The sequence below is a fragment of the Stegostoma tigrinum genome, chromosome 9 (assembly GCF_030684315.1).
Source record: "Stegostoma tigrinum isolate sSteTig4 chromosome 9, sSteTig4.hap1, whole genome shotgun sequence".
In the NCBI taxonomy this organism is placed as follows: Eukaryota; Metazoa; Chordata; class Chondrichthyes; order Orectolobiformes; family Stegostomatidae; genus Stegostoma; species Stegostoma tigrinum.
Window position 1 is genome coordinate 2,529,574 of NC_081362.1, and position 25,791 is coordinate 2,555,364.

Consider the following 25,791-nt stretch of genomic DNA (forward strand, 5'->3'; position numbering starts at 1 on the left):
GAAACTCATTAACTTGTGACTCGAGAGATCGGAACCTTTGGCAGATTTTTCTTGCCTTCAACCCCTAAGTTTATGTGCTAGGTTTCAGATGAATGAAATGATTGGTTGAGGAGGGGTCGAGAGGATGTTACAAGAATAAACCAAGTTTTCTCAGTACAATTCTCTGCACAATTCCTAATCACCAAGTACAAAGGGACAGACTTGATTCACAAATGCACAGCCAAGATAATTCTGTGCGTTAATGCACTTGTGAAACTGTTGCGTTAAGACGCTCTGCTGTCTCTCCTTAAGTTGCAGGCAGAGGGACTCTAAGCTTCACTTCAGGCAGATCAGACCCTGAATTGCAGCCAAAAGTGAAACTAAAATTCCTTAAGGGTACCAGTCTTATAACCTCAGAGGACACAGAGATTCACAGATATTTCACATCAACCTTCAAGAAACTGTTAATGAGCAGAAACAAAGAAACAAATCTCAAATAGCCACTCATAGCACAAAGGGAGACAAATTCATATTGGGATCAAACAGATTAAACTGCCGAAACCTTGCAGCATGACTGTGAAGCAATTTTCACAAAAATAACTTCAAAAACAGGCTGCACACAAATGAAAATATCACAGGGCTTGGAGTTTTATCAATGAATAAACTATTTGGACTGGAAAAGGTTTTAATTTTCTCCTCGGCATTCTGAGCGATTGATACTGCTGATGGATTAAACCAGATTACAAGGCAGCTTCAAAATAAAAACTCAAATTTATCAAGATTAGATTGGATTCCCTACAGTGTGGAAACAGGCCCTTTGGCCCAATGGGTCCACACTGCCCCTTGAAGCATCCCACCCAGACCCATTCCCCTATAACCCACACACCTGAACACTACAGGCAATTTAGCATGGCCAGTCCACCCTAGCCTGCACATCTTTGGACTGTGGGAGGAAACCGGAGCACCAGGAGGAAACCCATGCAGGCACGGGGAGAATGTGCAAACTCCGCACAGACAGTTACCTGAGGCTGGAGTTGAACCCAGGTCCCTGGCGCTGTGAGGCTGCAGTGCTAACCACTGAGCCACCGTACCGCCAAAAAAAAAATTATGCACAGTGCTCAGTTTAAAAAAGGATAACTGAAATGTTTTATTGATTTTAGTCAATCTTATTCAAGGGTGAATCAGACCAGAACGTTCCGATGCATTCAAAATTCCTTTTGTACTTTTTCAGCAGCTATCGAAGCATACCTTATTTTGTTGTACAGTACTTCAGATTGATGGTTTTCACCTTTCTCCAACTAAACAAAAATTTACTCCTTAAAACACACACAGAGTCTCTCTCTCTCTCTCTCTCTTACACACACATATGGAAACTCTGCTCCTAACACTCAAGTTAATATTTTGTCAGGATAAGAATGATTAACAGAAACCAACAATAATCCCTCTTAGATTTGATTAGTTGGCTCAGCAATTGTTCTTCAGTGGAAATATGCATTTTTTATATCCTAGTTATAAGGGTAGGCAAGTTAAGTCATTGTGGTGTTAATTCCTGGCCAGGATTGGAAGATGGAAGATGGAAGATGTTGAAAACACCCTTTTATACGAACCACTCTGATCCCCATTATTCCCAAACAGGCCAAGCAATCATCTGTTGCGTTTTCAGGGTTCAGTGGTATTTAGGGGCACGAACATTGCATTTAATGGAGGGAAGAAAATGAGAATGAAAGGTTGATTGATTCCCAGCAATACTGATGGAGGCATCCAGCCCTGCCTACCCAAGGACCCTTCCAAACAGCAATCCAGCTCATCCCACACTCTCTCCGCTTTCCCTATAACCCTGCAATTTTGTTTGGAGAAACACCAGTGTGGGAAATATTATGGAAGATTTACTGTTCATTCTTTATTAGAGGAATCTAATTAATACCAGCTTCCCTTTGTTGGGATCACATAGCTGTGGAACTGAATAGCCCATGAGACTACTTGGGAGAAAAGCAGAATGAGTGACAAAATGTTGAGTCTGGTGAAGTCTCTTCTGGGCAATGTATTTATCCACACCTTCACACTGTGGGGCTGTTAACAAACCTACTACATCACTTCGACTGTATAGAAATCTGCCTCATTAGAAACCATTACAGAAATTCAAAGCCAACCTTGTACATGAGGAAGGCTCAAGAGAATGGTGAAGAACTGCAAGCTGAGTTTCTTGATGTGTAGAATTTGTGAGGTATTTCATGAGCTCTGTCTTTTGCCTCCTACAAACTTCTAGTAAAACTCAACACATTCAGCAATGAATCTATCCACTGGGCATGGTGCAGCTCCCTGACTTTAATGTTGCCTTTGGTCACTCTGGATCTTTGGTACAGCTTCCAGACTTTCATCAAGGCTCATAACACTGACCAGGACCACTCAGACACTGGAAAGATGGTCTGCACCCTTAGTGCTTAAACCAGCTTTTTCCCTCAGTCAGTCTCAGGCTCACTTTACAAGTTTAGTGGGGAAAGAGGAAGGAAGCCTGGAGTCCGCACCTGTCCTGTGTAGCTGGCTAGCAGCTTGCAGGCTGGAGGTTGCCAGGGGTACCGCAAGTGCCAGCCTCCCTCACCACTCAATAAATTGTGAAATCGCCACAATCCGAGGGGGCTCAGTGAGGCGCGACTGGGGATGGTTTAACCAGAGGGTGACCACCCCCTAGGTGAGGGGAGTCCTTCATGGTAACCTCAGCTGGTGCTGGAATTGAACCCACACTGCACATCACAAACCAACCTTCCAGTCATCCCAGCTAAAGCAAAATACATTTGAAAATTCAATTTATTTGACATTAAACAAATGTCTCAAAATAGACAAAGGTTAAAAAGAATTTGAAAGAGGAATTTGACCTGCCTACAAATCACAGGTTAAATCTCATCCTCAATCAGTGACTCAATAGTGCAAAAGATAATTCCAATCTATTTATTCATCATTCCCAACAGTTAACAACACAGCAGCCAAGCAGTTACTGTATGAACAGAGTGTAATATTGGTGACTGTGTTTCTGATGCTGATCCAACTTGTGCTGTATTTATATGGAACAGATGTAAGGGATTGCAGCCTTCCACATAGCAGAGTTTTATTGTGGAATAATTACAGAAGTAACTATCATCGATCAGACAATTGTATGCGCAATGGTGCAGAAGCGTTGAAGTTTGAGCTTGAAAGTCAGAGTTCACAAAGTTATCATTGCAACTCTCTGGAAACAACCTGGTGGATCAACAAGAGACCATGCATTTCCAATTGTTGAGCAATGTCTTCATGGCCTGATAAAACAAGGCAGCTCATGCGTTCCAGATAAGAATTATTATAATAAACCTCATAGCCTCCCCCCGTTAAACCTAATCACCATATAGAAGCAATGGGCAAACTGCTCACCAGGGACGGATGGAGTACAGGCAGGAACGTGGTTATACGTTGATCCCAGTTAGTGTTTAATATCTGTAAAGAAAATGGACCGGGAGGGCTAACATCTGTTGGGAGAAGGACGAATGGCCAGAGCACAGATACAAATTACACCACAGAAAGCACTCTACTTCGCTGCATCGCAACCTAGATCTGCCCAGGACTGTAAGAAACTACACAGTTGCGAACACAGCCCAGCTCATCACAGAAGCCAACCTTCCATCCATTGACTCCATCTATACTTCTCGCTGCCTGAAAAAGGCAGGCAACAGAGGACCCTCTTACCCTGGTTATACTCTCTTCCAACTTCTTCCATCAGGTGGAAGACAAAAGCTTAAACCCACGCACCAATAGTTTCCAGAACAGCTTCGACCCCGCCTCTCAAATTTCAAATCTAATATCGATCTCGTTCTTTCCGCACCTACTCTGCAGCTGTAACATTGTATTCCTCGCTCTGTCCTATCACACAAATGCACTCTGTACGGTATGGTCGACCTGTACTGCTTGCAAAACAAAACTTTTCACTATACCTAGGTACATGTAACCACAATAAATCAAAACATTTCGAAGGTTTGTGCATTGCTGGAGCCTCCAGAGTCAAGCCCCACCAGGAAACCACTCTGTCGAAAGCATCGGTGCTCACTGCTTGAAGAAACCACTCACAAAAACAAACACCAACGAAGATAGGAAAAAGATGAGAGATTAACCAGAGCTCTTTTTTATAAAAAGGGTACTTCAGACAAAACTGTTCAATCTAAAATCAACATTTGTTAGGAGGCAGTGACAGAGGAGATGGAGATATACCCATCTCTGTGCACCCCCATCCTGCGTTGCAGGGTGGTTAATCGTCAGGAATATCTGAAATAACGTCTTCATTTCTGAGGTTAAGAAGAAACAGGAGAGGGACATTCAGCTCCTTGGTTCTGCTTGGAGATAGATCACGGTTTGTCTTCTGCTTCCAGTTGGGGTACAGCCTAAGAGTATTGGAGGTAGGTTCCATCGAGCTATTCAAGGAGGGCACTGGACGGATATTTGGATTGAAGTGGTGTGCAGGGGTATGGGGAAATGGAGAGAGAGATTGGCACAGGGTAATGATGCCAATCACTTGAGTTAGTGCAGGCCCAATGGGATGAATGGAATTATTCTGCGCTCCAACAATGCTGTGATTCTGGAAACCATTTTCCTGCACTATCCCGATATCCCTTGCTGTTTTTTGTTCTATTCAAGCACACGGAGATGTGCTGAAACAGAAAGGGCAATTCACTGGCATGCGTACATACTCCAGGGTCTCTCAAAATGGCAAAGACAGCAACTTCAGAGCACAAAACAGAATCAATCTTGTATTGAGATGGTCCTCACCTTCTCAACCGTGTCTCAATACAGGTTCTTCAATTCAGCTCTTGATGCTGAATTTTAATTGCGTTTAACATTATCTCAGTTGTCATTTCTCAGCCATCTGTGCCCTTGCTCCAATAACAATCTGTTAAAAGTGTAACAGCTTGCGATTCCTGATCCCTCCTCTTGAATCTAATATACACACACAATACAGAATGACAAGGTCCTGCAGCTATGACTACAGCTCTTCACCCCACAAGAGATCTGTTCTCTGTTAAATCCACGGTTGAACAGTGGGACGCAATAGCTGATATTTAAACAGAGAGGTTTGGAAAAAGAAACCCATTTATCTGGTGTTTAAACGTCAGGGGGCTGGAAATAAAAGGGGACCCTGGTTAGGATGTGGAACTTTGCCATCTGGATCTGCATGTGAGGATAGTTTAACTGGAGTGATGGGGTAAAATTAAAACCATGCATTCATATCAAACCAGAACAAGTTTCCTCAGCACAGATCACAAAGTAAGGTGGGGCTTTCTGGCCATTACCTGCCACACCAGCTCTCTGCAAAAGCAATTCAGCTTAGTCCCACTCACTCAGTTTCCTCCCTGACACTGTTCGGCAAAGTTGGTTCCCTTCAGATATTTATCAATTTCCCCATCAAGTGTGCTGATCGAACCTTCCACTGCAATCCCTCCAGTATCTGAGCTACTAACCACTTGCACACTCACGGAAGGTTCCCCTCATTCTGCTATTGGCCCACCTGCCATCTTAAATTTGGTGCACTCTGGTCAACTGTTATGGGCATGGGTCGGCGGAGGGGGGGGTAATATTTCTCTCTCAGCTCTACCCGACACCATCCCCCCCACCCCCTGCTATGCCCCAAAAGCTGGAATTTTGAAAACCCCCTTCAAACCTCCTCATGGAACATCTGTGCTCCGAGAGAGAATAATACTCACCCCTCTAGTCAGAGAGAGTGAACTCTTCTTGCCCAGATCCATTCTTGTGGATCTTTAGCACAGCTTCTCATGTTGTTCTTAAAGCCAGGGGCCCCAATGGTGCAATATTCCGGTTGTGGCCCCATAGCTATCTTGTAGACGTTTTACCACAATTTGCTTACTTTTGTACCCAGAGCCCAGGTTCCCGTACTTTTATTACAAAGATGTGTTTTATTCATACACAATATCTGTGTGTACACACCGTCACCAATGCAGTTTGGTTCTGCACAGTAGCATATCAAGGAAACAAAGAGACGTTGGAGTTTGACACTATCAACAAACCAAAGGCATCCCTTACACATACAAGACTATGTTTACATGCATTAAGGCATTAGAAGGGTCCAATAACTGAACAGACCCTCATTTAACTTCAGCAGAAAGACCTCAGACGGTGGTCTTTCCCCAATGCCCCTTGGCAGCAGTTGCCCCAAGCTTTATTGCATCCCTCCGCAGGTATTCCTGGACAATGGGATGTGCCACTCAGTCAGGGTCAACTCCTTGGTCTGGGAGGCCAGCAAGGTTCAGGCAGTTCAAAGAGTGTCTTTCACCAAGCTGATGGTCCTCCAGGCACAGTTGATGCCCAGGATCCCATACACCTTAGCTGCTGCTTACTCAACCTTCCCTGATACCTTCAGCTATTTGTGCTAATATACCCCCAGGTCTCCCATCACCTGCACCTCACAACAACTCCCCCAATTCTTCCAAGGAATGGTGACAGGGAAAAGATTAACTCAGCATGAAGAAGCTGGTCATTAAACTAATTAACCATAGACAGTTTTAACAGGGACACCATACTCAAACATGAAAAATAATTAGCAGCTCTCCATGCTGTAAGCTTATAAAGGTATGGAAGCTAAAACAGCTGGAGCGGTCTGAAACACGCTGCCATACTGTGGTGAACTTATCCCCACATAATGTTCTGAAGTTCTTACTGGCTGTAGAGAGATGCCTGGCCATTAAGAGAATGCACATCTTGCTCTCAGTAATGTGAAGGAGGAAATGTGCATGTTGTTACCTGTTAAACTAAAAACAAACCTGCACCAAGGAGGTAATTTTGTGGCTTTCTGGCACAGACAAGCTGCTGCTGTTGTCTAAACATGCAGGAAGGGTCATTCACCAAAACAAGCACAACTCCACACAGTGTTGAGTACAGAAGTTGGGGTGTCACATTACAGGACCTTGGCGAGTACATTTCTGGTCACCCTGCTATAAGTAGGATGTTATTAAACTGGAAAGGGCACAAAAAAAAATTAGTAGCATGTCACCAAGACTGAAGGATGGAGTTATAAGGAGCAGGAGGATAGTCTGGGACTTCTCTCCCTGCAGCGTTGGACACTGAGGGGTGACTTCACAGAGGTTTAAAAGATCATGATGGGCACGGATAGGGTGAATAGCCAAGCCCACAACTGGGGGCATACGTTTAAAGTAAGAGGGCAAAGATATTAAAAAGGAACCCACGGGGCAAATTTTTTCACGCAGAGGGTGGTGTGCATGTGTGTGAAATGAGCTGCCAAAGGAAGTGGAGGATGCAGGCACACTTAGAGCATTTAAAGACATTTGATAGGTACACAGACACAAAAGGTTTGAGGGATATGGACCAAACACAGACAACTGGGACAGTTCAGTTTAGGATACCTCGTCAGCATGGATGAGTTGGGTTGAAAGGCCCGCTTCTGTCCTGCAGAACTCTATGGGCACTGTTAGCTTTCAAGTGAGGACTTTGTTGGAGTCCTTCAGGTCAGAACTGCACACATGCTTTGACGTGCAATAAAAAGTACGCCAGAACCAGCTCTGTGGAACTGTCAGCACCTTGCTCTGTAAAAGAGGTCCATTTGAGCGATGGATCCACGTTATTTTAAATGTATCTCCATCTTTCCTTCAGAGCAGTAATCTCACAAGCTCTGTTCTTTTCTCAGCGGCCTTTCCACATGTCAGACTCTGCCATGCAGTTTATCCAAAAGGCATAAAAGTAAAACCCAGCACGCAGACTGGCCCACTTTCCCGAAGGAGGTCAGAGACAGCTACAGGACACCTTTACCCTTTCTGTTGTTCAGGTGGATAGTGACTAGTCGCTATTCCAACCACATCACACAGTAACGCTGTAGGCCATTCAGCCCTATGCATTTCTCTGAGGGCTAACCAATTGATCCCATGCTCCTAGCTCTTTCCCCATAGCCCTGAATGATTCCTCTCCCAGGATTCATCCAAATCACTTGAGGAAGTTCCTTTAGGATCCATTTCCAGTGGCTTTCCAGGGCAGCGTGTTCCAGGTCACTGCATCCATTAAAAACTCACTCCATGGCTGCTTTTGCCAATGAACTCAATGAATGGTGATGGCTGAGAGCTAAAGCTACAAACTGCCCATGGAGCTTTCTTCTTTCCCTCAACACAACAGTTACCCCTTCAAACCCTAGGGAAGGAATCCCTTGGTTTATAAATGGGTCTCCACAACATGTGCTTTCACATTCATATCATCTGTCAAGAATACCGTGAAGTTATAGATAGCATAATGGCAATATCACTGGACTAGTAATCTACAGGCCTAGAGAATTGTTCTGGGGACCTGGGTTCGAATCCCATCGCAATGACTGGAAGAATGTAAATTCAAATATTAAAATCTGGAACTGAAAGCTATTCCCTTTAATGGTAACCATGAAACTATTAATTGTTGTAAAAACCCACCCGGATCACTTATGTTCTTTAGGGATAGAAATCTGCCATCCTTACCCAGTTTGGCCTACATGTGACACCAGGCCCACAGCAACATGGCTGACGCCAAACTGCCCCCTAAAATGGTTGAGCAAAGTTCAAGGGCAATTAAGGATGGGGCAATAAGCAAAGCCCCAAATCCCAGGAAAGAATAAAGAAACGTTGATCTGCAATTACTAAGTAAGAATTAGGCAAGTACAGATGGGGAGGCAAGATTGAAGGCATCAGAGCATTGTCTGGCATTTTATAACCTTTTTAAAAATGAAGAAATCTACATTTGGCTATCCTCAATAAACCATGGAAACTAACTGTGGGGCATTTGACTGGATACTGCCACAGCTTACGCCTGTGGCTCTTCAGGGGTCTAAATCAATTGCGGCAGCCCCCACATTCTGCTCCCCAAAACCTGTTTTACTGCCTACTGATACGGTATGAAACACACACACACACACACACACACACACACACACACACCCCTAACCTGTGAGCAAAGCAGCACCATTCAACCTGCCCACATCATTATGAATATTAAGTGATGGACTCTCACGATAAGCAAGGAGCCTCACAGCAAGCTGAATTTTCTTTCATAACATGATTCATATTTTGGTGCACTCTACAAACTAAACCTCACACAAATGAACCAATGACACATTGCGTGAATCAGACACTTCCACTCACAACACATTAAGCCAAAAAACAAATCCAGAAACACAGCAGCTTTGAGGAAAATGAAATTTGGTCATTTTTAGGTGGAAGGGAAATTTGATCTGTTCTTCAGTACTTCACCCACCTCATTACATACAAAATTGACCAGTAGGATGGAGGATAATCAGCAAAGTGTGCAGCGTTTTAAAGACCCTCACCCATTGCAAAACTGGAACAAGAACAACACTGCATTCCAATCTTTTTATGCTATTAAACAAAAGGTATTTGCAACACACAAAGCAGCTGAACAAAATGTAAAGAAACCATTTCAGCTTCAATCCTTGGACATTTTTACAGAGTCTTTGCTGCCACAAATCCGGTTAGACTGGTTCAAATGTGCAACTGACGAGCGTAAGATCACACATACACAAATCAAGAGTTAACGTTGAGTCTGATAAGCCTTTGTAGCAATTTAGTAAGACTCATATTGGACTTGAAACGTTAACTCTCTCTCTCCGCACAGATGGTTTTAAAACGAGTTTATTCATGGGATGTGGGTGTCACCGCCTGGGCCCAGCATTTATTGCCCGTCACTAGTTGCTCCCTTGAGAAGGTGGGGGTGAGCTGCTTCCTTGAACTGCTGCAGTCCATGTGCTAAAGGGAGAGAATTCCAGGATTACAAACCAATGACGCTGAAGGAGCTGGAATATATTTCCAAGTAAGGATGGCGAGTGGCTTGGAGGGGAACTTGCAGAGGGTGGTGTTCCCATGTATCTGCTGTCCTTGTCGATGGAAGTGGTCATGGGCTCAAAAAGTGCTGTGAATTTCTGCAGCGCACCTGCTGAGTGTCAGCGACAGAGGCAATGAATGTTTGTGGGTGCAGTGCCAATCAAATGGGCTGCTTTGTCCTGGATGGTGTCAACTTTGATAGAATCAGGAAAACCTGGGCAATTTTCCACATTACCGGGTAGATCCCAGTGTTGTAACTGTACTGGGACAGCTTGGCTAGGGGAGCGGCAAGTTCTGGAGCACAAGTCTTCAGTACTATTGCTGGAATGTTGTCAGGGCCCATAGGCTTTGCAGTATCCAAGGTCTCTAACTGTTCCTTGGTATTGCATAGAATGAATCGAATTGGCTGAAGACTGGTATCTGTGGTGCTGGGGATCACTGGAGGAGGCTGAGATGGATCATCCACTTGGCACTTCTGGTTGAAGATTGCTGCGAATGCTTCAGCCTTATCTTTTGCCCTGATGTGCAGGGCCCTTCCATCATTGAGGATGAGGATATTTGTGGAGCCTCCTCCTCCAGTGAGTTGTTTAATTGTGCATCACCATTCACAACTGGATGTGGCAGGACTGCAGAACTTAGATCTGATCCATTGGTTGTGGGATCGCTTAGCTGTCTGTCACTTGCTGCTTTCGCTATTTGGCGAGCAAGTAGTCCTGTTTGGGGGCTTCACCAGGTTGACACCTCACCTTCAGGTCTGCCTGGTGCTGCTCCTGGCATTCCCTCCTGCACACTCCATTGGACCAGGGTTGATCCCCTGGCTCAATGGTGATGGTTGAGTGGGGGGTATTCCCGGCCCTGAGGTTACAGATTGCGCTGGAGTACAGTTCTACTGCTGTTGATGGCCCACAGTCTTGAGTTACGAGATGTTTGAAGTCTGTCCCATTTAGCACGGTGATAGTGCCACACAACACGATGGAGGGCATTTCCAACGTGAAGGTGGGACTTCATCTCTACAAGGACTGTGCGATGGTCACTCTTACCGATTTTGTCATGGACAGATGCAGCTGCAGCTGGCAGATTAGTAAGGATGAGGTCAAGTCATGGTTTTCCTCTTGTTGGTTCCCTCACCATCTGCCGCAGACCCAGTCTAGTAGTTATGCCCTTTAGGACCTGACCAGCTCGATCAGTAGTACTGGTGCCGAGCCACTCTTGGTGACAGACATTGAAATCCCCCACCCAGAGTACATTCTGTGCCCTTCTCACGAGCCTGAATGGTAATCTTATGTCGGGGTCTGGTGGGATTCTTGGCAGCCTGAGATAATCAACAAGATCAGGTCTCTGTTTCTGATGTTTTCCTGCAGTATTCCTCGTAACCCAAACCACTGGGTATTACAGCCTCCCATCCACACTGTAGCCTCCCCTTGCATTTCTTCCTGCACTGTGGGTAAACACATTTATTCAGTGTCAGTAACCAAGCCTTGGTATTCTTTCTGCATTGGCCTTTGGTTGGGCAGACAGGTTTTTTACATTCATAGTATGTGCCAGTTTTTGATTGGGGGGGGTGGGTGGGAGCTCTTGCTGGGCCATTTCAGAGGCCAGTACGGGGTCGCTTTGCAGCTGTGGAGTGACAAGGTAGATCAGGTCAGGAGAAGAGGCTTCCTTCCCTGAAGGTAATCAGCAATCCTGGTAAGTTTTTACAACAGTTCACAGGGGTTCTGTTCACTGAACCAAACAGACTGAAATGTTGAGGATGTTAGCATTCAGTGCCACATGTTTTGTCCAAATCGCTCTGAAAAACGTAGAGTTGTCACATTTCCAGTTCAGCTGTCTTCCTTTCAGAGCAGAACGTGCAAATTTGACTATTTGCATAACCTCAAAAAGGATAAAGAACATATAATAAATAATAAATTTGAAAGTCTGCCTCCAGCCCTCATGGTTTGGGGTCACCTTGAGAGCTAAAAGGTTTACCACGTCCAGTTAGCAACATGTTCAGATCAGCCTGATCAGGAACCAGCCCAGGATGTTGATTGCACTCTCCAGTCCTCTGACCCTCTGCGATCACTGCTCTCCTCCAATGCACCTCAGACTTCCTTTGCCCCTTTAATAAGAACGGAGCCAATGGCCATCTGAACCTTGAACTCCCACCACTCCCTGCCCCAACCCTTGCCACTCTCCAATAAAACCCACCTCACAACCAGTCTGTCGGTCACCAACCTGCAGCATTTCCTTATAATGTGACTCAGTGTTGAACATCATTTGATAGCACTCCCTCAAAATGTCTTGTGATTAGAACAAAGGTACTATGTAAATGTAAGTTGGTGTTGATGCTAAAATATCAAGAAACAGTAGAACGTATATGTGGAGCAAAGGGTCTGAGGTGCACATATGTTTGAAACTTTGAAGAGGTCAGGCAGGTTGAGAAGGCAGGAGGAAAATACAATGACATTGCAGAGAGTGAGGAAGTGATTCCAGACATGAGGAACCTCACTGACATGGACAGAGTGTGGAGGCTGGAGGCTGGGGCTGTGCTCCTCAGAGCCCGATCAAGAGGAGTGAAAACAGAGAATGCTGGAAATCCTCAGCAGGTGGAACAGAGAGAAGCAGAGTTAATGTCTGGAGTCAGCCTTGAGCAAATCAGCTAGTCATTTTGCAGGGCTGAGGGAAAACAGTGGAGGACTGGGACAAGGGGAGTTGTTCTCCCAGAGGGCTACCAGGGACATACTGGGCTAAATGACCTCCAACTATTTTGTAACCATTCTGTGATTTTATGACCACCTTCAAGATACTTTGAACCAACAACCATTCATTTTCCCAACAGCTCAGATCTAGCCATCATGGCCTCAGCGCTTATCAAATGAATCAATTTCGATCCTCCTACTCTTGTAATTTCACATACTGATCCTCTTGCAAGAACCCAGAAAGCCAAGGGATGAAGGATGGAACTGCATCAAATGGAAGGACTAAATTGGCATCAAATACTTCTCTGCTTTTATTTGCAGAAATATGACCTATCCTGTATGTCCAAACAACGAGAATCTCAGCCTGCCCCTGGTTATCATAGCAAACAGAAGAACTGGAAGCTGACAGAGGATGTGATGTAAATGGTAAGGTATGGGTAAAGTGGTCAGTTAGGTGTGCTGTAAAGTTGGGTATAGTACTTGTGGATTGGAAGGCAGGGTGTTAGAATTTGTTTGTAAAATGACAGGGTGGGGAAGAGCATGTGGTCCCTTTAAAAGTTGATGTGCTTTTTCGAGACTTGGAGACTAAAACATGTGTGCAGGCACAGAAAGTTACTGAAATTGAAACATTTGAATCAAAAGACCGTTGGTTAGCAACCCAGGCAGGAGTCGTGTTTGGTTATTAAGGCAACCAGTTTGAATACTAGCCAATTAATTTAAAGCAGGCACTTAGTGACTTAAAAAATTAAATTTAAATGTAATTCTTTTGACAATCTAGGGCCAATTCAATTGTAAGAAATTGACAGGTTATCAAGCGTATAAGAGAGGGTATTTGATAATCAAGGTGAGAGCATCTGTTAACAACCAGCAGCCCAAATGAGAAATTCACTGGCTCTCTCAGAAAACAATCACCTGCCTAAAGATACAGCAGCACTCTTAGCTAATATTCTGGACAGGAATTTGATGGAGAAAGGCATTCCTGATTGAAGAACCGCCAAGAAAGCACCGAACATTCTGGAAGATGTATCATGGCTGTAATTTTGAGAGACTAAGTTTTAAGATTTTATTTTTATTAATTTGGTTTATATAAGTGGGACTTATATCTATTGGAACAACATTCACATTAGAAGTTAGTTCTATTTGATAATTGTTAGTAATTGAGGGGGAATTGTTTGGTTTGTTAGTAGTTCTGTTGATTTGTTCACTGCTAGAGTCAGATAAATAAATAGTTACTTGTTCATTATAGAGCAGTTGTCTGGTGTTCATTTCATTTAACCTCCCCTTTATAACAGATTGGGGGTGGGTGGGGGTGAGAGGGGGGGGGCAGGTTATACAACTTATCACACTTCCTTTAACAGATTAGGAAGGGAAGTGACCTTCTCTGGGTGTTTTGATTTTAGTTATTCGGTTGTGGGGGGGTGGGGGGGTTCGGCTTCCACTTCATAAACAGCTGGTTGGAAAGTGTGTGATGCAGGCTGATGCCAACAGCGTGCATTCAATTCCTGCACCAGCCGAGATAACCATCAAGAACTCTCCTCAATAGTGTGGTGATATCATCAGGTTATACGCCCTCCAGACCTGTCTCTCTCTGGTAAGACAGCAGCCCTCTGGTCCTTTGGGACTATGACAACTTTTGACCCAGAGGTGCCAATGCTCTGAGGATTATGGGTTCAAACCCCACCACAGCAGATGAAAACTTTTGAATTCAATTAAAAAAATTTAAAAGTCTAATGGTAGATTCTTGTAAAAGATGATATTTTTACTAATGTCTTTTGCAGGTGGAAATCTGCTGTCTTTACACCTATGTGACTCCAGATCCGTACCAAACTGCCCTCAGTTCAAGGGCAACAAGGAGAAGGGGAAGGCAGCTACATTCCATGAATAAATAAGAGCGCCACCCACAGCACCCCTGAGCTTGGCAAGATGCCCCCAGCGATCACCTAAATACAAAGAAAGGTCAACTAAATTTACAATGAGTCCAGTGCACCAAGACTGCAGTGAAAATCAACTAGGATATTAGCAACAGCAACCCTGCTTTGAGGACTCTACAGGCTACCATAGAAACTGGGCATTCAGCCCTACTGGTCTCTACTGGTGATGGGCTCCATGCGAGCATTACGAATAGGGGGCCAGCAGATAAACAGCTACACTTTCCAACTATCACTCTTCAAGTGCCATTCCAGAGACTTGGACACAGAGATCAAGGCAGGCTCTCAAATGGAGTGTGCAGCAATCCCTCAGGACTGCAGCGGTGGCCGAAGTGTCCACCTCCTGTCTACTCTCCATGTAGATGGGACATCCTCCAGGCTGTGACTTGAAGGGAAGCAGGGGAGTTCACCCCGGACTCCTGGCCGATGTTTAGCCTTCAATCAACACAAGAGCAGATTATCTGGTCATGGATACATTGCTGCTGCTTGTTCGGGAGCTTGCTGTGCTTGGACTGGCCACTGCATCTCCTACACCACAAAAGCAACTACACGTTGATAAAGATTCAGTGAAATCACATTTGCACCTCCCTAAGCTTCTGTGGCTATGACACTGATCAGGACAAACTGAAAATCCAGACCTTACAAATGAAGCATAAACATTGGAAACTACTCCAGTCAAATCACCCAAATTCCCTGACAACACTGCTTCTTCAACACCAAGGTTCAGAAGTGCTTCTTTAAAATCGAGCAGTAATGAGTATATCTTACACCACACAAAACACCCAAGAAACTCACTTCCTTACCTTCCCACCCACTTTGGTGATCTGGATAACACTCAACATTTACTCATTTTTAGACTCAACTCCTTTCCATTGGCCCCCACGTCAGAGTTCAGATTCAAAAGAGTACCTCCCAGTGCCTTCGGTTTCTGTGTGCTAGGGTCACGTTAAAACTCTTATATTTGTTATGATAAAGTAAAGCTCCTTATGTAAATAAACCACCCAAAACAGTTCAAACTCAACCTGATGTTGTTTCACGTTTACATGTTCTGTACAGTTAGCATTGGACAACAAGCACACCTCCCTCCAGCATATGACACTGCAGGGAAATGGATTGGGTTAAAATGGTCACACAGCTGGTTTGAACCAGGTGCTCAGTTCCAACACAAATTGTCAAACCAGGTGAATAAATGTAAAATGTAAACAAGCAAAAATGCCAAGTTTTGGAAGTGGTCTAGAATGATATTTTCTTTTAAGAAAAATGAAGATGGCTTTTATTCGTGTGGCAGGAAATAGATTTTCCTGGCTTGTGTTTTCAAAATCGACGCGGAGATAAATTTCTGCATCAACAAGCTTCAAGGAAACGGAGTGAGGTGAGAAATAACTGCATATTGACAGACAAGTTTGGGACTTCCTATTTTTCCATACGCAAACAACGTGCCCCTCTCTGGACTGAATACCCTGAAAAAGTCATTCTACAGAAGTGGTTCATTTTCCTCAAGTGATACAAACTGAATTCCCTGAAATGGTGGAAGCTGTATGTATTGGTTCATTCACACAGAAACTGTACCATTGCTTTCGGGGAAAATACAGCACCCAAATACTTTGAAAGCTGGAGTGTGGCAAACACAGCATTGCACAGGTAGGTGACTGTGACTCGGAATCTACAAGATCCCAAATCTGTCCCTCACTGAAAAGTAGTTTCAACTCTCCTCCAGGCTGGTTACAGACTGATAGCTGTGCAGCAGTATTGATCCATGATAGCCCTATGAAGTGACCAGCAGATGGTAAAGATGCTTAGCCACATGACCCTCGGGTCTACACTGCCTCATACTTGCCATGTTCTTATTTGTGACCACACACACATGAAAAAATACTGTAAAATGCCACTGGACAAACATAGAAAAGTACAGCACAGTACAGGCCCTTTGGCCCACGATGTTGTGCCGTGGAATAATCCTAATCTAAAAATAAAATAACCTGACCTACACTCCCCTCAATTCACTGCTGTCCATGTACATGTCCAGCAGTCGCTTAAATGTCACTAATGACTCCGCTTCCACGACTACCACTGGTAAACTATTCCATGCGCTCACAACTCTCTGGGTGAAGAACCTCCCTCTGACGTCTCCTCTATACCTTCCTCCTAACACCTTAAAACTATGACCCCTCATGGCAGTCAATCCTGCCCTGGGGAAAAGTCTCTGGCTATCAACTCTATCAATGCCTCTCATTAAAATCCTGAAAAGCTTGCAATGGAGTTCCACAATATTAACCAGGGACAGACAAATTCTGACATGAACGAGCGATAACCCCCGAGAGGCTTGCTTAAAACAACTGTATGATGCTAAAGTAATTCATTACACAGTTGTCAAAGTCTCTGGGGGTTTTCCTTTTAAAGCTGTTAGGCACTTGTCGGGAAGAATAAACATGTAACTTTGAAGGACCACGATGCAGCCAGTACAGAACCAAACACCGCAAAGAATCAGACAGCCTGATCCATAGTCCCACACTGTATACCAGCTCCATCACAGCACATACCTACACACTTTGGTAGTTCAAGAAACATTTCTCCCAGGTCTGAAACTTACTGGAAATGCGACCAGGGAAGACTGAAGTTTCATTTCGTAGATTTTCCATGAATGTATATACCATAGCAGCCACTACTGTCTTATAGACTTTATCAACTCAAACAGTTACAAAAATAACGAGGTTTGGTTCTAGAATTTTAATAGCTGAGATGGAGGACTGAATGACCCCTCTTTTTGTCCTGTCAAAACTCACCTTATTATCTGATGAGAAATGGAGAGCAGTACTTACTCTGTAGCCCTGCTAAGGTCTCCTCTCCAACGATATATCCAAATTTAAAATGTTTGCTGCGCTTGTTTTTGCCATGGGTTTCTTCCCGCTCACCTACTTACCCCATCCTGCTGGTGTTCTGTATTAGCAGACGTGGGACTTGGCAACATAAGTTAACTAAACAGGAGACAATGTTACTTTGATACTCACCTACACTTTGCTATAATGTACATTGAATGATCTAACTTAAAGAAACAGAGGGATGAACAATGATGAACATGATTGATTCATGTAGATGTGTTGTTGAAGAAAACTCTCAAAATCTAACTTTAATTCTGCGCTATCATTGGTCATTAACTGTTTGAGCTAAGAATACAACAAGCTACATTGGTGCTGCTTCCAGCTTCTCCCATTTCACTTGGGAGTCTCACAATCCTGGTTGGTCACTCATCTTCCTGTCAGTTACCCACTCCACCTCCAATTCTGCTGTAGATCAGTCTCTCATCGTTGGATCTTTCCATCTGGTCTCGAACCTGCTTCACGGCAATCCCATCTTCAATCAATGTACTGCATTTCCCCACCCTCTCTCTCCCTGTAACAGACAGCCACACCATTTCAATCTCTTCTCTACTTTCTTTGAAGCTCTTACAATCCTCACTAACCCTTGCTTATAGACTTCTGATCTTGATCGCTCTTGTTGCTCCACACATCCGCCTCAGTCTGTCCACCTCATCAGTATCCTGTTGTGCCTCTCTTCCTGGTGTTGCCCCGATTGCTGCATGATAATAGGCCACACTGTCCTGTAGATTCTCCCTCTGAGTTTCAGTAATACTTCCCAATCACAACACACCACTGTCCTTCCCTAATTACTCCATTCAGACCCCATCCACCTTCCAGCACCAGTGACCTCCTGGTACTCGCTTTCTCTACGTCTTCACCAAGATTCTTTATACCTTCTCTAGGCTCAAACTGGCAGATCAAATATCAGCTCCTTGGTCAGCTTCATGTATCTCTCTCTACAATACACAGCAGGTCATACAAATATTCGGAACAGGTCTTCAACCTGAGTGGGGGGGGGGGGGGGGGGGGGGCGCGCAGGGGTGGTGGAGGAAATCACCTCTTTCTCCTTTGCATTGCCACCCGACAAAGATCAATATGAACTGGATTTTGAAAACTAATATTTCACAGCATTTAATTTTGAGAACACAGACACACACAGACACAGGAATAGCCCATGCAGCCTGCCTCATCCACTCACAATCATCCATTGACTTTGGGTTTTGTCTCAATTTTTTTCTGAAAGGCAAAGCCAGATAGATTTTTGAACAGGAAGGGAATTAAGGGTTATGGTGCACAGGTGGGTAAGTGGAGCTGACTCTTCAAAACGTTCAGCCACGATCTTATTGAATGGTGCAGCAGGCTCAATTGGCCAGATGGCCTACTCCTGCTCCAGGGCCTTATGTCCCCACTCCCTACAACGCTGCATTCTCTCAGTACCCCAAACTGTGCCTACTGCAGCTTCAAATAATTTCAGTGACACAGCATGTAAGGCAGTGAACTCCAATGATGTCTCCTCATCCTTGATAGCAAGGTGTGGAGCTGGATGAACACAGCAGGCCAAGCAGCATCTTAGGAGCAGGAAAGCTGACGTTTCGGGTCAGGAGGAGGGTCTAGGCCCAAAATGTCAAGCTTTCCTGCTCCTCTGATGCTGCTTGGCCTGCTGTGTTCATCCAGCTCCACACCTTGTTACCTCAGATTCTCCAGCATCGGCAGTTCCTACAGTCTCTCCTCACCCTAGTCCTGAATAATCAGAAATCACCCGCCACCATCCTGAGATTCTAAACCCTGGGCATTGGAGTGAAATAACCTCTCAGCCTATCCTGCCCTGCATTAAGGCGAAAGAAGCAGAAAATTACAATTATAGACAAGATCAGAGTTCCCGATTGCTCCTGGAGTTAAAGTGCTGGAATGAAGGAGCAGGACATGCGCATGGCTGAGCAGGTAACGTCCAGGGTAATGAGTTTAAAAATATCATCATGGAGAGGACCTCAAATAAAGGCCAGGTAGTTCCCACAGGTAAAATAAATCCCAGGCAGGGAATTACTGAGGTTCCAGAAAAGTTGTTTATACTCTATAACAAACCAGCTGTGTGCACTGTTGACTATAAGAGTAGGTCACAGGAAAAGTACTTTGAAGATTAACCACAAAAACAGTGCCTGGGTTAGTTCCCGAATGTCACTTATTCTGGTAAAGCCTGTTCGCATGTGCTTCTCCAGCAGCCAGAATATACAGACAGACATCAGTTGGGCAAAGGAAGCTGACCTTTCCAGTAGTCTGAGATAATGGGAACTGCAGATGCTGGAGAATCCAAGATAACAAAGTGTGGAGCTGGATGAACACAGCAGGCCAAGCAGCATCTCAGGAGCACAAAAGCTGACCCTTCGTCAGAGAGCCTAGGCCCGAAATGTCAGCTTTTGTGCTCCTGAGATGCTGCTTGGCCTGCTGTGTTCATCCAGCTTCACACTGTGTTATTTCAATTAGTCTGTGCAGGCACAGTCTTCAGTGCAACAGCAAATCTCTCCCTCTCCGCCTCTCCCCCTCCCTCCCCTTTTCCCTTCCCCACCAACATTTTCTATTTTTATAAATGGCATCACAATTTCAAAATGGGCGGTGGAAGGGGGTAAATCATTTATGCTAAGTGCAAAATCAAAGAGATGCAATCTAAGAAAGGATATACAAGCTGTGTGAATAATTTTCTAACATTGAAGATAACATGGGGAAATTTTCTTTTTCGCTTCCCTTCGCCTTTGCTGGACGCAACCCTGAAGCATACAAACATGCAGCCTCAGTTTCCACATGATGACTAACACCCTCCTGTAGGCAGCTGCCAGAAACACCAGGGACTCCTGGAGGAGAATAGCGCAGGCTGCTTGAAGAGCTAATGCCTCCACTCCATGGGTACTGCATGTGAGTATTAAGTGCAGTCCCAACCTATCCGTTTTCAAAGAAGACATTTTAAACACGTATTTCGTTACAACACTAGTGCCACTCATGTCAACAGAAGCAATGCAGTAAAAAATAGGTAATAGCTGTAATATTTAAACAACAGTGTAATTTTTAAACTCTCATTAAATCACCTTGCTATCTTCACTCAAATACTACCCTCCATATGAACTACTGAAATAATTACACAACACTAGCTGTGTTTTTTGGGATTTGTCTCACACCACTTTAAGGCTATTTTTCACCTAACTGCTAAATTTACAGTCTCCCATAAATGAATCACATTTTTAGTGCGAAACAGATGCAATTGTCAACAACTACACTTTTAGTGAAGCTTAACATTCCCAGAGAATGCAATGTAATTTGGAAATTTATCCAATCCGGTTATTAGTGGTACGAGCTACATTTAAAATTAGTATCAACTCCTTACACACACACCTGGTTTCAATGGATTGTACCCATTCAATACAACACAATACAAGCACAACTACATTTCAGCGATAGGGGTACTTTGCAAATACTCCGCATTTAATCAGTTAATTAGGCAGCCATATTACCTGACGTTTTACAGCCATAAGCAGATTGGATAAAATGAAGCAGTTCATGGACACTAAAAAATTGCAAATTCAGTACTTCCTGAACTCCTCACCACACCTCCACAACCTCCCACCACCCACAGCTGTGGCCCACAGCAAGAGAGTTAAAATTAAAAATCCAGAACTAAAGTCTCAAAGATAGCACTAAGAATATCACTAATCTAGTAACTGTCCCACTGTTTAGAGTGGTACAAACGCATTGAATTACAGGATTTAATCCCAAAACAAATTTCATTATTGAACATCAATCTGATGTGAATAGATTATTAATTTTGTTTTGGTTTTTTGTCACTTCCCAAGAATTATAGGCTTCCCAATATTTTTTTAAAATGTCCCTTTTTCTGGAAAACATGATGCAATTAGCAATATTTTACAGGAATAATTAGGCTCCATTCCACAAATATTCAAATCAGAACTCCAGCAGCAACAACTAAATCAAGGATCTTGTGGCATGGCGGTAATGTCCCTGCCTTTGGGGCAGGGGACCCATGCTCGAATCCCACTTTCACAGAGGTGGAGAGAGAGAGAGAGGTGTGTATCCCATGTTTGAACAGGTTGTTTAAAAACCCACAGCCCATCTGTTGAGCACCTAGCTGTGAATTTAAATAGGTGACACAGGCATCATGTCACAGCGTGTGAATCAACATTACAACCTCCACGACCCTCAACTCCTACTCACACTCAACACACCTTTTTGCTGGAGTGTTCCTGAAGTTTTTAAATCTCACCACAATTACGTCTTCTACAGGAGAGAAAATGTACATCCTACAACAAAGGCAATCTGCAGAGCTGGGCTTATCTTTGAAAAATAAAATATCTTCTTGCATCCAAAAGACTCAAGTAAAACTCTCATAACTAAGTATTTACAAAAATGCTGCCTTTGATTCATTGGCATTCATAATAAAACTGATACACCGTCCACCGTTCTGTACAATTGACCGTTACTCCTGATATTTAGCTTCCCTGCTTTATCGAGACCACAATGGGCACGTCCAGAAACACTCGCTATTTAAAGTACATGCTAGTTAAAATGTGCTGTGCTGAGGCTTGAATGACATGGGAGCTTGACTTAAAGATAGCACGCTCTCTCCCAAACAATTATTCATCGTCTACCCCCTCCAAAACAAAACCCCCTTGTTTTTGTTTCAGGTAAAAAGAACAAGTTTCTTCGCTGCCTCAATTTGCATAAAATGGGCCTACCGCTGGTGGCGCAGCTCAGATCAAAGTATCCGGGGCAAAACAGTGTGAAAAGCAGACAATTTTCGCAAGATTATAAAATCTTGAGATAGGAGAAACCTTGGTGCAAATAAACACTGGCTTTTGAAAAAAAGGAGTGAGTTAAAATGAAACAGAGACCTGTTTAAACCCCTCCAGCAGTCAGCACAATAGAAAAGAAAGTGACACTTGAGTAGCTGCTGACTTACTACTGTGTAGCCTTTTCTCATTAATGGTCATTGTGATCCCCATTGGTTATAGTTGGAACTGGGTCAGGTAGTCATGAATGGGGCTCTGAAGGTTACTGTATTTATGAATGGCCAACCATGTGACAAAAAAGGGTTGTTTTATCAGCACTGAGGACAGGGTGAGAGAGAGAAACTGGCTCCAGCAACGAGGCCACGGCTCATTCATCAACACAGCAACAATAGACAAGCTAACCCGGAGCAAAAACACAGCCAGCCCTGACACGAACACGACATCTACACCAACACAGCATCGGGGAGGCCCACCAGTCAAACAAGCAAATCGGGACACACAGTCAAATCCCAGCGAGCAGGCGAACATCCCAAATTCAAGGCAAATCTGTGTATCACAGAAGAGGGGAAGGAGGGAGGGGGGTGGGGGTGGGGGAGGGTGTGCGAGGGCTCAGTGTGAGGGGGGGAAAGGGGTGAGGATGTGAGCATGGAGAGTGGAGGGGTGTGCAGGGAACTGCGGGGTGAAGGGGCGCTGCAGGGAGTGCAGGGTGACGGGGGAGGAAGGAAGTGGAGGAAGGGCGAGGTGGGGTGGGGGGGGCGCGCGCGCGCGGGGTGGGGGGGGGCGCGCGCGGGGGGGGGCGCGCGCGGGGGGGGGGGGCGCGCGCGGGGGGGGGGGCGCGCGCGGGGGGGGGGCGCGCGCGGGGGGGGCGCGCGCGCGGGGGGGGCGCGCGCGGGGGGGGGCGCGCGCGGGGGGGCGGGTGGGGGATGGAGGGGGAGGGAGGGATTGTGAGGGAGGGTTAGTTGGGACGGGGATTGAAAGGGGGGGTTAGTTGGGGGGGGATTGAGGGGTGGAGGGGAAGGAGGGGTGGAGGGGAAGGAGGGGTGAAGGGGAAGGAGGGGTGGAGGGGAAGGAGGGGTGGAGGGGAAGGAGGGGTGGAGGGGAAGGAGGGGTGGAGGGGAAGGAGGGGTGGAGGGGTGGAGGGGAAGGAGGGGTGGAGGGGAAGGAGGGGTGGAGGGGAGGGGTGGAGGGGAGGGGGGAGGGGAGGGGTGGGGGGAGGGGGGGAGGGGGGGAGGGGGGGAGGGGAGGGGTGGGGGAGGGGTGGGGGGGAGGGGTGGGGGGGAGGGGTGGGGGGGAGGGGTGGGGGGGGCAGGGGGCGGGGGGAGCGGGGGGCGGGGGGCGCGGGGCAGGGGGGGCGGGGGGCAGGGGGGGAGGGAGGGTGGGGGATGGAGGGGGAGGGATGGAGGGGGAGGGAGGGTGGGGGGAGGGGAGGGGGAGGGATGGAGGGGGAGGGATGGAGGGGGAGGGATGGAGGGGGAGGGAGGGTGGGGGAGGGAGGGATTGTGAGGGAGGGTTAGTTGGGAGGGGATTGAAAGGGGGGGTTAGTTGGGGGGGGATTGAGGGAGGGGGGATTGAGGGAGGGGGATTGAGGGAGGGGGATTGAGGGAGGGGATTGAGGGAGGGGATTGAGGGAGGGGATTGAGGGAGGGGATTGAGGGAGGGGATTGAGGGAGGGGATTGAGGGGGTTAGTTGGGAAGGGGGGGATTGAGAGGGTTAGTTGGGAAGGGGGGGATTGCGAGGGTTAGTTGGGAAGGGGGGGGATTGAGAGGGTTGGTTGGGAAGGGGGGGGATTGAGAGGGTTGGTTGGGAAGGGGGGGGATTGAGAGGGTTGGTTGGTTGGGTGGGTGGGGGGGGATTGAGAGGGTTGGTTGGTTGGGTGGGTGGGGGGGATTGAGAGGGGTGGGTGGGTGGGTGGTTGGGTGGGTGGGGGGGATTGAGAGGGGTGGGTGGGGGGGATTGAGAGGGGTGGGTGGGTGGGGGGGATTGAGAGGGGTGGGGGGGATTGTGAGGGGTGGGGGGGGGTGGAGGGGTGGGTGTGGATTGTGAGGGGTGGGTGTGGATTGTGAGGGGTGGGAGGGGGGGGGTGGGGTGGGGGGGTGGAGGGGTGGGGGGGGTGGGGGGGGTGGAGGGGTGGGGGGGGTGGGGGGGGTGGGGGGGTGGGTGTGGACTGTGGGGGGGTGGGTGTGGATTGTGGGGGGTGGGAGGGTGTGGATTGTGGGGGGCGTCGATTTTGGGGGGTGGGGGGGCGTGGATTGTGGGGGGTGGGGGGGCGTGGATTGTGGGGGGTGGGGGCGCGTGGATTGTGGGGGGGGGGCGCGCGTGGATTGTGGGGGGTGGATTGTGGGGTGTGGGGGGGGCGTGGATTGTGGGGTGTGGGGGGGGCGTGGATTGTGGGGTGTGGGGGGGGCGTGGATTGTGGGGTGTGGATTGTGGGGTGTGGGGGGGGCGTGGGTTGTGGGGTGTGGGGGGGCGTGGATTGTGGGGTGTGGGGGGGGCGTGGATTGTGGGGTGTGGGGGGGGCGTGGATTGTGGGGTGTGGGGGGGGGCGTGGATTGTGGGGTGTGGGGGGGGGCGTGGATTGTGGGGTGTGGGGGGGGCGTGGATTGTGGGGTGTGGGGGGGGCGTGGATTGTGGGGTGTGGGGGGGGCGTGGATTGTGGGGTGTGGGGGGGGCGTGGATTGTGGGGGGTGGGGGGGGCGTGGATTGTGGGGGGTGGGGGGGGCGTGGATTGTGGGGGGTGGGGGGGGCGTGGATTGTGGGGGGTGGGGGGGGCGTGGATTGTGGGGGGTGGGGGGGGCGTGGATTGTGGGGGGTGGGGGGGGCGTGGATTGTGGGGGGGCGTGGATTGTGGGTGGGGTGTGGATTGTGAGGTGTTGGTGGGGTGTGGATTGTGAGGTGTTGGTGGGGTGTGGATTGTGAGGTGTTGGTGGGGTGTGGATTGTGAGGGGTGGGTGGGTGTGGATTGTGAGGGGTGGGTGGGTGGGTGTGGATTGTGAGGGGTGGGTGGGTGGGTGTGGTTTGTGAGGGGTGGGTGGGTGTGGTTTGTGAGGGGTGGGTGTGGTTTGTGAGGGGTGGGTGGGTGTTGTTTGTGAGGGGTGGGTGTGGTTTGTGAGGGGTGGGTGGGTGTGGTTTGTGAGGGGTGGGTGTGGTTTGTGAGGGGTGGGGTGGGGTGGGTGGGTGTGGTTTGGGGGGGTGGGGGGGGTGGGGGGGTGTGGTTTGTGAGGGGTGGGTGGCTGGGTGTGGATTGTGAGGGGTGGGTGGCTGGGTGTGGATTGTGAGGTGTGGGTGGCTGGGTGTGGATTGTGAGGTGTGGGTGGGGGGGTGGGTGTGGATTGTGAGGTGTGGGTGGGGGGGGTGGGTGTGGATTGTGAGGGGTGGGTGGGTGTGGATTGTGAGGGGGGGTGGGTGTGGATTGTGAGGGGGGGGTGGGTGTGGATTGTGAGGGGGGGGGTGGGTGTGGATTGTGAGGGGGGGGTGTGGATTGTGAGGGGTGGGTGTGGATTGTGAGGGGTGGGTGGGTGGGTGGGTGTGGATTGTGAGGGGTGGGTGTGGATTGTGAGGGGTGGGTGGGTGTGGATTGTGAGGGGTGGGTGTGGATTGTGAGGGGTGGGTGTGGATTGTGAGGGGTGGGTGTGGATTGTGAGGGGTGGGTGGGTGTGGATTGTGAGGGGTGGTTGTGGATTGTGAGGGGTGGTTGGGTGTGGATTGTGAGGGG

General features: G+C 47.3%; 1 protein-coding gene across 2 annotated transcripts in view; it reads right to left on the minus strand.

Annotated features, from left to right (window-relative positions):
- LOC125454957 (sprouty-related, EVH1 domain-containing protein 2) overlaps window positions 1–25,791 on the minus strand; it is a 131,373-nt gene that overhangs the window by 83,494 nt on the left and 22,088 nt on the right. The window contains exon 1 of one of the 2 annotated variants that reach the window (XM_048536349.2): window positions 1,228–1,327. The exons of the other annotated variant lie outside the window; for it this stretch is intronic. The gene's annotated coding sequence lies outside the window, so the exon portion shown is untranslated. Of the gene's footprint in view, window positions 1–1,227; window positions 1,328–25,791 lie in introns of those variants that run through there. 2 annotated transcript variants of the gene reach the window in all.